We start from the raw sequence: 19,737 nt of genomic DNA on the forward strand, positions 1-19,737 counted from the left end.
GTGGACATGTTAACATTCACAATTCCATCTAGATCCGACGCAGGCCAATATTCATAATTCTATCTAAGAGTGGACATGCTAACATTCACAATTCTATCTAGGAGTGGACATGCTAACATTCACAATTCTATCTAAGTGTGGACATGCTAACATTCACAATTCTATCTAAGAGTGGACATGCTAACATTCACAATTCTATCTAAGTGTGGACATACTAACATTCACAATTATATCTAAGTGTGGACATGCTAACATTCACAATTCTATCTTAGAGTGGACATGCTAACATTCACAATTCCATCCAAGAGTGGACATGCTAACATTAACAATTCCATCTAAGAGTGGACATGCTAACATTCACAATTCTAATTTAGAGTGGACATGCTAACATTCACAATTCCATCTAAGAGTGGACATGCTAACATTCACAATTCTATCTAACAGTGGGCATGATAACATTCACAATTCCATCTAAGAACGAACATGCTGACATTCACAATTCCATCTAAGAGCTGACATGCTGACATTCACAATTCTATCAAAGAGTGGACATGCTGACATTCACAATTCTATCTAAGTGTGGACATGTTAACATTCACAATTCCATCTAGATCCGACGCAGGCCAATATTCATAATTCTATCTAAGAGTGGACATGCTAACATTTACAATTCTATCTAAGTGTGGACATGCTAACATTCACAATTCTATCTAAGAGTGGACATGCTAACATTCACAATTCTATCTAAGTGTGGACATACTAACATTCACAATTATATCTAAGTGTGGACATGCTAACATTCACAATTCCATCTAGATCCAACGCAGGCCAATATTCATAATTCTATCTAGGAGTGGACATGCTAACATTCACAATTCTATCTACGAGTGGACATGCTAACATTCACAATTCTATCTAAGTGTGGACATGCTAACATTCACAAATCTATCTAAGAGTGGACACGCTAACATTCACAATTCTATCTAAGTGTGGACATGCTAACATTCACAATTCTATCTAGGAGTGGACATGCTAACATTCACAATTCTATCTAAGTGTGGACATGCTAACATTCACAATTCTATCTAAGAGTGGACATGCTAACATTAACATTCTATCTAGGAGTGGACATGCTAACATTCACAATTCTATCAAAGAGTGGACATGCTGACATTCACAATTCTATCTAAGTGTGGACATGTTAACATTCACAATTCCATCTAGATCCGACGCAGGACAATATTCATAATTCTATCTAAGTATGGACATGCTAACATTCACAATTCTATCTAAGAGTGGACATGCTAACATTCACAATTCTATCTAAGTGTGGACATGCTAACATTCACAATTCTATCTAAGAGTGGGCACGATAACATTGACAATTCCATCTAGATCCGACGCAGGCCAATATTCATAATTCTATCTAAGAGTGGACATGCTAACATTCACAATTCTATCTAGGAGTGGACATGCTAACATTCACAATTCTATCTAAGAGTGGACACGCTAACATTCACAATTCTATCTAAGTGTGGACATGCTAACATTCACAATTCTATCTAAGTGTGGACATGCTAACATTCACAATTCCATCTAGATCCGACACAGGCCAATATTCATAATTCTATCTAGGTGTGGACATGCTAACATTCACAATTCCATCTAAGAGTGGACATGCTAACAGTCACAATTCTATCTAAGTGTGGACATGCTAACATTCACAATTCTATCTAAGAGTGGACATGTTAACATTCACAATTCCATCTAGATCCGACGCAGGCCAATATTCATAATTCTATCTAAGAGTGGACATGCTAGCATTCACAATTCCATCTAAGAGTGGACATGCTAACATTCACAATTCTATCTAAGTGTGGACATGCTAACATTCACAATTCTATCTAAGTGTGGACATGCTAACATTCACAATTCCATCTAAGAGTGGACATGCTAACATTCACAATTCTATCTAAGTGTGGACATGCTAACATTCACAATTCCATCTAGATCCGACGCAGGCCAATATTCATAATTCTATCTAATTGTGGACATGCTAACATTCACAATTCTATCTAAGAGTGGACATGTTAACATTCACAATTCCATCTAGATCCGACGCAGGCCAATATTCATAATTCTATCTAGGTGTGGACATGCTAACATTCACAATTCCATCTAAGAGTGGACATGCTAACAGTCACAATTCTATCTAAGTGTGGACATGCTAACATTCACAATTCTATCTAAGAGTGGACATGTTAACATTCACAATTCCATCTAGATCCGACGCAGGCCAATATTCATAATTCTATCTAAGAGTGGACATGCTAACATTCACAATTCCATCCAAGAGTGGACATGCTAACATTCACAATTCTATCTAAGAGTGGACATGATAACATTCACAATTCCATCTAAGAGCGGACATGCTGACATTCACAATTCCATCTAAGAGTGGACATGCTAACATTCACAATTCTATCTAAGTGTGGACATGCTAACATTCACAATTCTATCTAGGAGTGGACATGCTAACATTCACAATTCTATCTAAGTGTGGACATGCTAACATTCACAATTCTATCTAAGAGTGGACATGCTAACATTCACAATTCTATCTAAGTGTGGACATGGTAACATTCACAATTCTATCTAAGTGTGGACATGCTAACATTCACAATTCCATCTAGATCCGACGCAGGCCAATATTCATAATTCTATCTGAGAGTGGACATGATAACATTCACAATTCCATCCAAGAGTGGACATGCTAACATTCACAATACTATCTAAGTGTGGACATGCTAACATTCACAATTCTATCTAAGTGTGGACATGCTAACATTCACAATTCCATCTAAGAGTGGACATGCTAACATTCACAATTCTATATAAGTGTGGACATGCTAACATTCACAATTCTATCTAAGAGTGGACATGCTAACATTCACAAGTCTATCTAAGTGTGGACATGCTAACATTCACAATTCTATCTAGGAGTGGACATGCTAACATTCACAATTCTATCTAGGAGTGGACATGCTAACATTCACATTTCTATCTAAGAGTGGACATGCTAACATTCACAATTCTATCTAGGAGTGGACATGCTAACATTCACAATTCTATCTAAGTGTGGACATGCTAACATTCACAATTCTATCTAAGTGTGGACATACTAACATTCACAATTATATCTAAGTGTGGACATGCTAACATTCACAATTCCATCTAGATCCAACGCAGGCCAATATTCATAATTCTATATAAGAGTGGACATGCTAACATTCACAATTCCATCTAAGAGTGGACATGCTAACATTCACAATTCTAAGTCTGGACATGCTAACATTCACAATTCTATCTAAGTGTGGACATGCTAACATTCACAATTCCATCTAAGAGTGGACATGCTAACATTCACAATTCCATCTAAGTGTGGACATGCTAACATTCACATTCTATCTAGGAGTGGACATGCTAACATTCACAATTCCAACTAGATCCGACGCAGGCCAGTATTCATAATTCTATCTAAGTGTGGACATGCTAACATTCACAATTCTATCTAAGAGTGGACATGCTAACATTCACAATTCTATCTAAGTGTGGACATGATAACATTCACAATTCCATCTAAGAGCAGACATGCTGACATTCACAATTCCATCTAAGAGCGGACATGCTGACATTCACAATTCTATCAAAGAGTGGACATGCTGACATTCACAATTCTATCTAAGTGTGGACATGTTAACATTCACAATTCCATCTAGATCCGACGCAGGCCAATATTCATAATTCTATCTAAGAGTGGACATGCTAACATTCACAATTCTATCTAGGAGTGGACATGCTAACATTCACAATTCTATCTAGGAGTGGACATGCTAACATTCACAATTCTATCTAAGTGTGGACATGCTAACATTCACAATTCCATCTAGATCCGACGCAGGCCAATATTCATATTTCTATCTAAGAGTGGACATGCTAACATTCACAATTCTATCTAAGTGTGGACATGCTAACATTCACAATTCTATCTAAGAGTGGACATGCTAACATTCACAATTCTATCTAAGTGTGGACATGCTAACATTCACAATTCTATCTAGGAGTGGACATGCTAACATTCACAATTCCATCTAGATCCGACGCAGGCCAATATTCATAATTCTATCTGAGAGTGGACATGATAACATTCACAATTCCATCCAAGAGTGGACATGCTAACATTCACAATACTATCTAAGTGTGGACATGCTAACATTCACAATTCTATCTAAGTGTGGACATGCTAACATTCACAATTCCATCTAAGAGTGGACATGCTAACATTCACAATTCTATCTAAGTGTGGACATGCTAACATTCACAATTCTATCTAAGTGTGGACATGCTAACATTCACAATTCTATCTAGGAGTGGACATGCTAACATTCACAATTCTATCTAAGTGTGGACATGCTAACATTCACAATTCTATCTAAGAGTGGACATGCTAACATTCACATTCTATCTAGGAGTGGACATGCTAACATTCACAATTCTATCAAAGAGTGGACATGCTGACATTCACAATTCTATCTAAGTGTGGACATGTTAACATTCACAATTCCATCTAGATCCGACGCAGGACAATATTCATAATTCTATCTACGTGTGGACATGCTAACATTCACAATTCTATCTAAGAGTGGACATGCTAACATTCACAATTCTATCTAAGTGTGGACATGCTAACATTCACAATTCTATCTAAGAGTGGGCACGATAACATTGACAATTCCATCTAAGAGCGAACATGCTGACATTCACAATTCCATCTAAGAGCGGACATGCTGACATTCACAATTCTATCAAAGAGTGGACATGCTGACATTCCCAATTCTATCTAAGTGTGGACATGTTAACATTCACAATTCCATCTAGATCCGACGCAGGCCAATATTCATAATTCTATCTAAGAGTGGACATGCTAACATTCACAAGTCTATCTAGGAGTGGACATGCTAACATTCACAATTCTATCTAAGTGTGGACATGCTAACATTCACAATTCTATCTAAGAGTGGACATGCTAACATTCACAATTCTATCTAAGTGTGGACATACTAACATTCACAATTATATCTAAGTGTGGACATGCTAACATTCACAATTCTATCTTAGAGTGGACATGCTAACATTCACAATTCCATCCAAGAGTGGACATGCTAACATTAACAATTCCATCTAAGAGTGGACATGCTAACATTCACAATTCTAATTTAGAGTGGACATGCTAACATTCACAATTCCATCTAAGAGTGGACATGCTAACATTCACAATTCTATCTAACAGTGGGCATGATAACATTCACAATTCCATCTAAGAGCGAACATGCTGACATTCACAATTCCATCTAAGAGCTGACATGCTGACATTCACAATTCTATCAAAGAGTGGACATGCTGACATTCACAATTCTATCTAAGTGTGGACATGTTAACATTCACAATTCCATCTAGATCCGACGCAGGCCAATATTCATAATTCTATCTAAGAGTGGACATGCTAACATTTACAATTCTATCTAAGTGTGGACATGCTAACATTCACAATTCTATCTAAGAGTGGACATGCTAACATTCACAATTCTATATAAGTGTGGACATACTAACATTCACAATTATATCTAAGTGTGGACATGCTAACATTCACAATTCCATCTAGATCCAACGCAGGCCAATATTCATAATTCTATCTAGGAGTGGACATGCTAACATTCACAATTCTATCTACGAGTGGACATGCTAACATTCACAATTCTATCTAAGTGTGGACATGCTAACATTCACAAATCTATCTAAGAGTGGACACGCTAACATTCACAATTCTATCTAAGTGTGGACATGCTAACATTCACAATTCTATCTAAGTGTGGACATGCTAACATTCACAATTCCAACTAGATCCGACGCAGGCCAGTATTCATAATTCTATCTAAGTGTGGACATGCTAACATTCACAATTCTATCTAAGAGTGGACATGCTAACATTCACAATTATATCTAAGTGTGGACATGTTAACATTCACAATTCCATCTAGATCCGACGCAGGCCAATATTCATAATTCTATCTAGGTGTGGACATGCTAACATTCACAATTCCATCTAAGAGTGGACATGCTAACAGTCACAATTCTATCTAAGTGTGGACATGCTAACATTCACAATTCTATCTAAGAGTGGACATGTTAACATTCACAATTCCATCTAGATCCGACGCAGGCCAATATTCATAATTCTATCTAAGAGTGGACATGCTAACATTCACAATTCCATCCAAGAGTGGACATGCTAACATTCACAATTCTATCTAAGAGTGGACATGATAACATTCACAATTCCATCTAAGAGCGGACATGCTGACATTCACAATTCCATCTAAGAGTGGACATGATAACATTCACAATTCCATCTAAGAGCGGACATGCTGACATTCACAATTCCATCTAAGAGCGGACATGCTGACATTCACAATTCTATCAAAGAGTGGACATGCTGACATTCACAATTCTATCTAAGTGTGGACATGTTAACATTCACAATTCCATCTAGATCCGACGCAGGCCAATATTCATAATTCTATCTAAGAGTGGACATGCTAACATTCACAATTCTATCTAGGAGTGGACATGCTAACATTCACAATTCTATCTAGGAGTGGACATGGTAACATTCACAATTCTATCTAAGTGTGGACATGCTAACATTCACAATTCTATCTAAGAGTGGACATGCTAACATTCACATTCTATCTAGGAGTGGACATGCTAACATTCAAAATTCTATCAAAGAGTGGACATGCTGACATTCACAATTCTATCTAAGTGTGGACATGTTAACATTCACAATTCCATCTAGATCCGACGCAGGACAATATTCATAATTCTATCTAAGTATGGACATGCTAACATTCACAATTCTATCTAAGAGTGGACATGCTAACATTCACAATTCTATCTAAGTGTGGACATGCTAACATTCACAATTCCATCTAGATCCGACGCAGGCCAATATTCATAATTCTATCTAAGAGTGGACATGCTAACATTCACAATTCCATCCAAGAGTGGACATGCTAACATTCACAATACTATCTAAGTGTGGACATGCTAATATTCACAATTCCATTTAAAAGTGGACATGCTAACATTCACAATTCTATCTAAGTGTGGACATGCTAACATTCACAATTCTATCTAAGTGTGGACATGCTAACATTCACAAATCTATCTAAGAGTGGACATGCTAACATTCACAAGTCTATCTAAGTGTGGACATGCTAACATTCACAATTCTATCTAGGAGTGGACATGCTAACATTCACAATTCTATCTAGGAGTGGACATGCTAACATTCACATTTCTATCTAAGAGTGGACATGCTAACATTCACAATTCTATCTAGGAGTGGACATGCTAACATTCACAATTCTATCTAAGTGTGGACATGCTAACATTCACAATTCTATCTAAGTGTGGACATACTAACATTCACAATTATATCTAAGTGTGGACATGCTAACATTCACAATTCCATCTAGATCCAACGCAGGCCAATATTCATAATTCTATATAAGAGTGGACATGCTAACATTCACAATTCCATCTAAGAGTGGACATGCTAACATTCACAATTCTAAGTCTGGACATGCTAACATTCACAATTCTATCTAAGTGTGGACATGCTAACATTCACAATTCCATCTAAGAGTGGACATGCTAACATTCACAATTCCATCTAAGTGTGGACATGCTAACATTCACATTCTATCTAGGAGTGGACATGCTAACATTCACAATTCCAACTAGATCCGACGCAGGCCAGTATTCATAATTCTATCTAAGTGTGGACATGCTAACATTCACAATTCTATCTAAGAGTGGACATGCTAACATTCACAATTCTATCTAAGTGTGGACATGATAACATTCACAATTCCATCTAAGAGCAGACATGCTGACATTCACAATTCCATCTAAGAGCGGACATGCTGACATTCACAATTCTATCAAAGAGTGGACATGCTGACATTCACAATTCTATCTAAGTGTGGACATGTTAACATTCACAATTCCATCTAGATCCGACGCAGGCCAATATTCATAATTCTATCTAAGAGTGGACATGCTAACATTCACAATTCTATCTAGGAGTGGACATGCTAACATTCACAATTCTATCTAGGAGTGGACATGCTAACATTCACAATTCTATCTAAGTGTGGACATGCTAACATTCACAATTCCATCTAGATCCGACGCAGGCCAATATTCATATTTCTATCTAAGAGTGGACATGCTAACATTCACAATTCTATCTAAGTGTGGACATGCTAACATTCACAATTCTATCTAAGAGTGGACATGCTAACATTCACAATTCTATCTAAGTGTGGACATGCTAACATTCACAATTCTATCTAGGAGTGGACATGCTAACATTCACAATTCTATCTTAGAGTGGACATGCTAACATTCACAATTCCATCTAGATCCGACGCAGGCCAATATTCATAATTCTATCTGAGAGTGGACATGATAACATTCACAATTCCATCCAAGAGTGGACATGCTAACATTCACAATACTATCTAAGTGTGGACATGCTAACATTCACAATTCTATCTAAGTGTGGACATGCTAACATTCACAATTCCATCTAAGAGTGGACATGCTAACATTCACAATTCTATCTAAGTGTGGACATGCTAACATTCACAATTCTATCTAAGTGTGGACATGCTAACATTCACAATTCTATCTAGGAGTGGACATGCTAACATTCACAATTCTATCTAAGTGTGGACATGCTAACATTCACAATTCTATCTAAGAGTGGACATGCTAACATTCACATTCTATCTAGGAGTGGACATGCTAACATTCACAATTCTATCAAAGAGTGGACATGCTGACATTCACAATTCTATCTAAGCGTGGACATGTTAACATTCACAATTCCATCTAGATCCGACGCAGGACAATATTCATAATTCTATCTACGTGTGGACATGCTAACATTCACAATTCTATCTAAGAGTGGACATGCTAACATTCACAATTCTATCTAAGTGTGGACATGCTAACATTCACAATTCTATCTAAGAGTGGGCACGATAACATTGACAATTCCATCTAAGAGCGAACATGCTGACATTCACAATTCCATCTAAGAGCGGACATGCTGACATTCACAATTCTATCAAAGAGTGGACATGCTGACATTCCCAATTCTATCTAAGTGTGGACACGTTAACATTCACAATTCCATCTAGATCCGACGCAGGCCAATATTCATAATTCTATCTAAGAGTGGACATGCTAACATTCACAAGTCTATCTAGGAGTGGACATGCTAACATTCACAATTCTATCTAAGTGTGGACATGCTAACATTCACAATTCTATCTAAGAGTGGACATGCTAACATTCACAATTCTATCTAAGTGTGGACATACTAACATTCACAATTATATCTAAGTGTGGACATGCTAACATTCACAATTCTATCTTAGAGTGGACATGCTAACATTCACAATTCCATCCAAGAGTGGACATGCTAACATTAACAATTCCATCTAAGAGTGGACATGCTAACATTCACAATTCTAATTTAGAGTGGACATGCTAACATTCACAATTCCATCTAAGAGTGGACATGCTAACATTCACAATTCTATCTAACAGTGGGCATGATAACATTCACAATTCCATCTAAGAGCGAACATGCTGACATTCACAATTCCATCTAAGAGCTGACATGCTGACATTCATAATTCTATCTAAGAGTGGACATGCTAACATTTACAATTCTATCTAAGTGTGGACATGCTAACATTCACAATTCTATCTAAGAGTGGACATGCTAACATTCACAATTCTATATAAGTGTGGACATACTAACATTCACAATTATATCTAAGTGTGGACATGCTAACATTCACAATTCCATCTAGATCCAACGCAGGCCAATATTCATAATTCTATCTAGGAGTGGACATGCTAACATTCACAATTCTATCTACGAGTGGACATGCTAACATTCACAATTCTATCTAAGTGTGGACATGCTAACATTCACAAATCTATCTAAGAGTGGACACGCTAACATTCACAATTCTATCTAAGTGTGGACATGCTAACATTCACAATTCTATCTAAGTGTGGACATGCTAACATTCACAATTCCAACTAGATCCGACGCAGGCCAGTATTCATAATTCTATCTAAGTGTGGACATGCTAACATTCACAATTCTATCTAAGAGTGGACATGCTAACATTCACAATTATATCTAAGTGTGGACATGTTAACATTCACAATTCCATCTAGATCCGACGCAGGCCAATATTCATAATTCTATCTAGGTGTGGACATGCTAACATTCACAATTCCATCTAAGAGTGGACATGCTAACAGTCACAATTCTATCTAAGTGTGGACATGCTAACATTCACAATTCTATCTAAGAGTGGACATGTTAACATTCACAATTCCATCTAGATCCGACGCAGGCCAATATTCATAATTCTATCTAAGAGTGGACATGCTAACATTCACAATTCCATCCAAGAGTGGACATGCTAACATTCACAATTCTATCTAAGAGTGGACATGATAACATTCACAATTCCATCTAAGAGCGGACATGCTGACATTCACAATTCCATCTAAGAGTGGACATGATAACATTCACAATTCCATCTAAGAGCGGACATGCTGACATTCACAATTCCATCTAAGAGCGGACATGCTGACATTCACAATTCTATCAAAGAGTGGACATGCTGACATTCACAATTCTATCTAAGTGTGGACATGTTAACATTCACAATTCCATCTAGATCCGACGCAGGCCAATATTCATAATTCTATCTAAGAGTGGACATGCTAACATTCACAATTCTATCTAGGAGTGGACATGCTAACATTCACAATTCTATCTAGGAGTGGACATGGTAACATTCACAATTCTATCTAAGTGTGGACATGCTAACATTCACAATTCTATCTAAGAGTGGACATGCTAACATTCACATTCTATCTAGGAGTGGACATGCTAACATTCACAATTCTATCAAAGAGTGGACATGCTGACATTCACAATTCTATCTAAGTGTGGACATGTTAACATTCACAATTCCATCTAGATCCGACGCAGGACAATATTCATAATTCTATCTAAGTATGGACATGCTAACATTCACAATTCTATCTAAGAGTGGACATGCTAACATTCACAATTCTATCTAAGTGTGGACATGCTAACATTCACAATTCTATCTAAGAGTGGGCACGATAACATTGACAATTCCATCTAGATCCGACGCAGGCCAATATTCATAATTCTATCTAAGAGTGGACATGCTAACATTCACAATTCTATCTAGGAGTGGACATGCTAACATTCACAATTCTATCTAAGAGTGGACACGCTAACATTCACAATTCTATCTAAGTGTGGACATGCTAACATTCACAATTCTATCTAAGTGTGGACATGCTAACATTCACAATTCCATCTAGATCCGACACAGGCCAATATTCATAATTCTATCTAGGTGTGGACATGCTAACATTCACAATTCCATCTAAGAGTGGACATGCTAACAGTCACAATTCTATCTAAGTGTGGACATGCTAACATTCACAATTCTATCTAAGAGTGGACATGTTAACATTCACAATTCCATCTAGATCCGACGCAGGCCAATATTCATAATTCTATCTAAGAGTGGACATGCTAGCATTCACAATTCCATCTAAGAGTGGACATGCTAACATTCACAATTCTATCTAAGTGTGGACATGCTAACATTCACAATTCTATCTAAGTGTGGACATGCTAACATTCACAATTCCATCTAAGAGTGGACATGCTAACATTCACAATTCTATCTAAGTGTGGACATGCTAACATTCACAATTCCATCTAGATCCGACGCAGGCCAATATTCATAATTCTATCTAATTGTGGACATGCTAACATTCACAATTCTATCTAAGAGTGGACATGCTAACATTCACAATTCTATCTAAGTGTGGACATGATAACATTCACAATTCCATCTAAGAGCAGACATGCTGACATTCACAATTCCATCTAAGAGCGGACATGCTGACATTCACAATTCTATCAAAGAGTGGACATGCTGACATTCACAATTCTATCTAAGTGTGGACATGTTAACATTCACAATTCCATCTAGATCCGACGCAGGCCAATATTCATAATTCTATCTAAGAGTGGACATGCTAACATTCACAAATCTATCTAGGAGTGGACATGCTAACATTCACAATTCTATCTAGGAGTGGACATGCTAACATTCACAATTCTATTTAAGTGTGGACATGCTAACATTCACAATTCCATCTAGATCCGACGCAGGCCAATATTCATATTTCTATCTAAGAGTGGACATGCTAACATTCACAATTCTATCTAAGTGTGGACATGCTAACATTCACAATTCTATCTAAGAGTGGACATGCTAACATTCACAATTCTATCTAAGTGTGGACATGCTAACATTCACAATTCTATCTAGGAGTGGACATGCTAACATTCACAATTCTATCTTAGAGTGGACATGCTAACATTCACAATTCCATCTAGATCCGACGCAGGCCAATATTTATAATTCTATCTGAGAGTGGACATGATAACATTCACAATTCCATCCAAGAGTGGACATGCTAACATTCACAATACTATCTAAGTGTGGACATGCTAACATTCACAATTCCATCTAAGAGTGGACATGCTAACATTCACAATTCTATCTAAGTGTGGACATGCTAACATTCACAATTCTATCTAAGTGTGGACATGCTAACATTCACAATTCTATCTAGGAGTAGACATGCTAACATTCACAATTCTATCTAAGTGTGGACATGCTAACATTCACAATTCTATCTAAGAGTGGACATGCTAACATTCACATTCTATCTAGGAGTGGACATGCTAACATTCACAATTCTATCAAAGAGTGGACATGCTGACATTCACAATTCTATCTAAGTGTGGACATGTTAACATTCACAATTCCATCTAGATCCGACGCAGGACAATATTCATAATTCTATCTAAGTGTGGACATGCTAACATTCACAATTCTATCTAAGAGTGGACATGCTAACATTCACAATTCTATCTAAGTGTGGACATGCTAACATTCACAATTCTATCTAAGAGTGGGCACGATAACATTGACAATTCCATCTAAGAGCGAACATGCTGACATTCACAATTCCATCTAAGAGCGGACATGCTGACATTCACAATTCTATCAAAGAGTGGACATGCTGACATTCCCAATTCTATCTAAGTGTGGACATGTTAACATTCACAATTCCATCTAGATCCGACGCAGGCCAATATTCATAATTCTATCTAAGAGTGGACATGCTAACATTCACAATTCTATCTAGGAGTGGACATGCTAACATTCACAATTCTATCTAAGTGTGGACATGCTAACATTCACAATTCTATCTAAGAGTGGACATGCTAACATTCACAATTCTATCTAAGTGTGGACATACTAACATTCACAATTATATCTAAGTGTGGACATGCTAACATTCACAATTCTATCTTAGAGTGGACATGCTAACATTCACAATTCCATCCAAGAGTGGACATGCTAACATTAACAATTCCATCTAAGAGTGGACATGCTAACATTCACAATTCTAATTTAGAGTGGACATGCTAACATTCACAATTCCATCTAAGAGTGGACATGCTAACATTCACAATTCTATCTAACAGTGGGCATGATAACATTCACAATTCCATCTAAGAACGAACATGCTGACATTCACAATTCCATCTAAGAGCTGACATGCTGACATTCACAATTCTATCAAAGAGTGGACATGCTGACATTCACAATTCTATCTAAGTGTGGACATGTTAACATTCACAATTCCATCTAGATCCGACGCAGGCCAATATTCATAATTCTATCTAAGAGTGGACATGCTAACATTTACAATTCTATCTAAGTGTGGACATGCTAACATTCACAATTCTATCTAAGAGTGGACATGCTAACATTCACAATTCTATCTAAGTGTGGACATACTAACATTCACAATTATATCTAAGTGTGGACATGCTAACATTCACAATTCCATCTAGATCCAACGCAGGCCAATATTCATAATTCTATCTAGGAGTGGACATGCTAACATTCACAATTCTATCTACGAGTGGACATGCTAACATTCACAATTCTATCTAAGTGTGGACATGCTAACATTCACAAATCTATCTAAGAGTGGACACGCTAACATTCACAATTCTATCTAAGTGTGGACATGCTAACATTCACAATTCTATCTAAGTGTGGACATGCTAACATTCACAATTCCAACTAGATCCGACGCAGGCCAGTATTCATAATTCTATCTAAGTGTGGACATGCTAACATTCACAATTCTATCTAAGAGTGGACATGCTAACATTCACAATTATATCTAAGTGTGGACATGTTAACATTCACAATTCCATCTAGATCCGACGCAGGCCAATATTCATAGTTCTATCTAAGAGTGGACATGCTAACATTCACAATTCTATCTAGGAGTGGACATGCTAACATTCACAATTCTATCTAAGAGTGGACATGTTAACATTCACAATTCTATCTAAGAGTGGACATGTTAACATTCACAATTCCATCTAGATCCGACGCAAGCCAATATTCATAATTCTATCTAGGTGTGGACATGCTAACATTCACAATTCCATCTAAGAGTGGACATGCTAACAGTCACAATTCTATCTAAGTGTGGACATGCTAACATTCACAATTCTATCTAAGAGTGGACATGTTAACATTCACAATTCCATCTAAATCCGACGCAGGCCAATATTCATAATTCTATCTAAGAGTGGACATGCTAACATTCACAATTCCATCCAAGAGTGGACATGCTAACATTCACAATTCTATCTAAGAGTGGACATGATAACATTCACAATTCCATCTAAGAGCGGACATGCTGACATTCACAATTCCATCTAAGAGTGGACATGCTAACATTCACAATTCTATCTAAGTGTGGACATGCTAACATTCACAATTCTATCTAGGAGTGGACATGCTAACATTCACAATTCTATCTAAGTGTGGACATGCTAACATTCACAATTCTATCTAAGAGTGGACATGCTAACATTCACAATTCTATCTAAGTGTGGACATGCTAACATTCACAATTCTATCTAAGTGTGGACATGCTAACATTCAAAATTCCATCTAGATCCGACGCAGGCCAATATTCATAATTCTATCTAAGAGTGGACATGCTAACATTCACAATTCCATCCAAGAGTGGACATGCTAACATTCACAATACTATCTAAGTGTGGACATGCTAATATTCACAATTCCATTTAAAAGTGGACATGCTAACATTCACAATTCTATCTAAGTGTGGACATGCTAACATTCACAATTCTATCTAAGTGTGGACATGCTAACATTCACAAATCTATCTAAGAGTGGACATGCTAACATTCACAAGTCTATCTAAGTGTGGACATGCTAACATTCACAATTCTATCTAGGAGTGGACATGCTAACATTCACAATTCTATCTAGGAGTGGACATGCTAACATTCACATTTCTATCTAAGAGTGGACATGCTAACATTCACAATTCTATCTAGGAGTGGACATGCTAACATTCACAATTCTATCTAGGAGTGGACATGCTAACATTCACAATTCTATCTAAGTGTGGACATGCTAACATTCACAATTCTATCTAAGAGTGGACATGCTAACATTCACATTCTATCTAGGAGTGGACATGCTAACATTCACAATTCTATCAAAGAGTGGACATGCTGACATTCACAATTCTATCTAAGTGTGGACATGTTAACATTCACAATTCCATCTAGATCCGACGCAGGACAATATTCATAATTCTATCTACGTGTGGACATGCTAACATTCACAATTCTATCTAAGAGTGGACATGCTAACATTCACAATTCTATCTAAGTGTGGACATGCTAACATTCACAATTCTATCTAAGAGTGGGCACGATAACATTGACAATTCCATCTAAGAGCGAACATGCTGACATTCACAATTCCATCTAAGAGCGGACATGCTGACATTCACAATTCTATCAAAGAGTGGACATGCTGACATTCCCAATTCTATCTAAGTGTGGACATGTTAACATTCACAATTCCATCTAGATCCGACGCAGGCCAATATTCATAATTCTATCTAAGAGTGGACATGCTAACATTCACAATTCTATCTAGGAGTGGACATGCTAACATTCACAATTCTATCTAAGTGTGGACATGCTAACATTCACAATTCTATCTAAGAGTGGACATGCTAACATTCACAATTCTATCTAAGTGTGGACATACTAACATTCACAATTATATCTAAGTGTGGACATGCTAACATTCACAATTCTATCTTAGAGTGGACATGCTAACATTCACAATTCCATCCAAGAGTGGACATGCTAACATTAACAATTCCATCTAAGAGTGGACATGCTAACATTCACAATTCTAATTTAGAGTGGACATGCTAACATTCACAATTCCATCTAAGAGTGGACATGCTAACATTCACAATTCTATCTAACAGTGGGCATGATAACATTCACAATTCCATCTAAGAGCGAACATGCTGACATTCACAATTCCATCTAAGAGCTGACATGCTGACATTCACAATTCTATCAAAGAGTGGACATGCTGACATTCACAATTCTATCTAAGTGTGGACATGTTAACATTCACAATTCCATCTAGATCCGACGCAGGCCAATATTCATAATTCTATCTAAGAGTGGACATGCTAACATTTACAATTCTATCTAAGTGTGGACATGCTAACATTCACAATTCTATCTAAGAGTGGACATGCTAACATTCACAATTCTATCTAAGTGTGGACATACTAACATTCACAATTATATCTAAGTGTGGACATGCTAACATTCACAATTCCATCTAGATCCAACGCAGGCCAATATTCATAATTCTATCTAGGAGTGGACATGCTAACATTCACAATTCTATCTACGAGTGGACATGCTAACATTCACAATTCTATCTAAGTGTGGACATGCTAACATTCACAAATCTATCTAAGAGTGGACATGCTAACATTCACAATTCTATCTAAGTGTGGACATGCTAACATTCACAATTCTATCTAAGTGTGGACATGCTAACATTCACAATTCCAACTAGATCCGACGCAGGCCAGTATTCATAATTCTATCTAAGTGTGGACATGCTAACATTCACAATTCTATCTAAGAGTGGACATGCTAACATTCACAATTATATCTAAGTGTGGACATGTTAACATTCACAATTCCATCTAGATCCGACGCAGGCCAATATTCATAATTCTATCTAAGAGTGGACATGCTAACATTCACAATTCTATCTAGGAGTGGACATGCTAACATTCACAATTCTATCTAAGAGTGGACACGCTAACATTCACAATTCTATCTAAGTGTGGACATGCTAACATTCACAATTCTATCTAAGTGTGGACATGCTAACATTCACAATTCCATCTAGATCCGACGTAGGCCAATATTCATAATTCTATCTAGGTGTGGACATGCTAACATTCACAATTCCATCTAAGAGTGGACATGCTAACAGTCACAATTCTATCTAAGTGTGGACATGCTAACATTCACAATTCTATCTAAGAGTGGACATGTTAACATTCACAATTCCATCTAGATCCGACGCAGGCCAATATTCATAATTCTATCTAGGTGTGGACATGCTAACATTCACAATTCCATCTAAGAGTGGACATGCTAACAGTCACAATTCTATCTAAGTGTGGACATGCTAACATTCACAATTCTATCTAAGAGTGGACATGTTAACATTCACAATTCCATCTAGATCCGACGCAGGCCAATATTCATAATTCTATCTAAGAGTGGACATGCTAACATTCACAATTCCATCCAAGAGTGGACATGCTAACATTCACAATTCTATCTAAGAGTGGACATGATAACATTCACAATTCCATCTAAGAGCGGACATGCTGACATTCACAATTCCATCTAAGAGTGGACATGATAACATTCACAATTCCATCTAAGAGCGGACATGCTGACATTCACAATTCCATCTAAGAGCGGACATGCTGACATTCACAATTCTATCAAAGAGTGGACATGCTGACATTCACAATTCTATCTAAGTGTGGACATGTTAACATTCACAATTCCATCTAGATCCGACGCAGGCCAATATTCATAATTCTATCTAAGAGTGGACATGCTAACATTCACAATTCTATCTAGGAGTGGACATGCTAACATTCACAATTCTATCTAGGAGTGGACATGGTAACATTCACAATTCTATCTAAGTGTGGACATGCTAACATTCACAATTCTATCTAAGAGTGGACATGCTAACATTCACATTCTATCTAGGAGTGGACATGCTAACATTCACAATTCTATCAAAGAGTGGACATGCTGACATTCACAATTCTATCTAAGTGTGGACATGTTAACATTCACAATTCCATCTAGATCCGACGCAGGACAATATTCATAATTCTATCTAAGTATGGACATGCTAACATTCACAATTCTATCTAAGAGTGGACATGCTAACATTCACAATTCTATCTAAGTGTGGACATGCTAACATTCACAATTCTATCTAAGAGTGGGCACGATAACATTGACAATTCCATCTAGATCCGACGCAGGCCAATATTCATAATTCTATCTAAGAGTGGACATGCTAACATTCACAATTCTATCTAGGAGTGGACATGCTAACATTCACAATTCTATCTAAGAGTGGACACGCTAACATTCACAATTCTATCTAAGTGTGGACATGCTAACATTCACAATTCTATCTAAGTGTGGACATGCTAACATTCACAATTCCATCTAGATCCGACACAGGCCAATATTCATAATTCTATCTAGGTGTGGACATGCTAACATTCACAATTCCATCTAAGAGTGGACATGCTAACAGTCACAATTCTATCTAAGTGTGGACATGCTAACATTCACAATTCTATCTAAGAGTGGACATGTTAACATTCACAATTCCATCTAGATCCGACGCAGGCCAATATTCATAATTCTATCTAAGAGTGGACATGCTAGCATTCACAATTCCATCTAAGAGTGGACATGCTAACATTCACAATTCTATCTAAGTGTGGACATGCTAACATTCACAATTCTATCTAAGTGTGGACATGCTAACATTCACAATTCCATCTAAGAGTGGACATGCTAACATTCACAATTCTATCTAAGTGTGGACATGCTAACATTCACAATTCCATCTAGATCCGACGCAGGCCAATATTCATAATTCTATCTAATTGTGGACATGCTAACATTCACAATTCTATCTAAGAGTGGACATGCTAACATTCACAATTCTATCTAAGTGTGGACATGATAACATTCACAATTCCATCTAAGAGCAGACATGCTGACATTCACAATTCCATCTAAGAGCGGACATGCTGACATTCACAATTCTATCAAAGAGTGGACATGCTGACATTCACAATTCTATCTAAGTGTGGACATGTTAACATTCACAATTCCATCTAGATCCGACGCAGGCCAATATTCATAATTCTATCTAA

This window comes from Ambystoma mexicanum, chromosome 4p, assembly GCF_040938575.1.
Source record: "Ambystoma mexicanum isolate Mex_15411 chromosome 4p, UKY_AmexF1_1, whole genome shotgun sequence".
Lineage (NCBI taxonomy): Eukaryota > Metazoa > Chordata > Amphibia > Caudata > Ambystomatidae > Ambystoma > Ambystoma mexicanum.